General features: G+C 41.8%; 1 protein-coding gene across 1 annotated transcript in view; it reads right to left on the reverse strand.

Moving 5' to 3' along the window:
* LOC104522503 (sentrin-specific protease 7-like) overlaps nucleotides 1-550 on the reverse strand; it is a 14,168-nt gene that overhangs the window by 200 nt on the left and 13,418 nt on the right. The gene's annotated exons all lie outside the window — the stretch shown is intronic.

A 550-nucleotide genomic window follows, 5' to 3' on the forward strand; every position in this document is an offset into this window, starting at 1 on the left:
ACCCTGACATTACTGCTGAGACCAAGGAGGCACAAACAAGTTTCCATGAGACAGTGACAAGCTTCAAAATTAAATTCCAGTTCCTCCATGGTAATCACATCCATACACACCCTTACCACAAGCTACTCATGGTAAACACCAAACAGGTTAACATCATTTCTCTTAAAGATACAACAGTATAAGCACATATTCAAGGCAGATTCCATGTACTATGATACAAATAGACATAATTTTGATATCTAAGGACAGACACACTTTGGTCACAAAGCACACACGCACAATCACACTATAGGGAAGGACCAAGCACACAGCAGCTAAGCATGTCAGGTTTTGTTGCCTCAGGCACATGTTTTTCTGTTACGAGCTGGTCTGTCTGATAGAAGACAACAAAGAAGCAAGAATGCTGCTAGCAGTTTTAGCAGGACATGAGAAGGGGAGAAGCTGGAACAAAAGAGGATAGCAAACTGGAATGGCTGAGAAATGCTGTCAGCTTTGGTAGTAAGACCACACCACCACATCTGATTTGCCCAAGTCCTTTTTTTTCCTCTTT

Source organism: Antrostomus carolinensis, unplaced genomic scaffold, assembly GCF_000700745.2.
Source record: "Antrostomus carolinensis isolate BGI_N321 unplaced genomic scaffold, ASM70074v2 scaffold913, whole genome shotgun sequence".
NCBI lineage: Eukaryota > Metazoa > Chordata > Aves > Caprimulgiformes > Caprimulgidae > Antrostomus > Antrostomus carolinensis.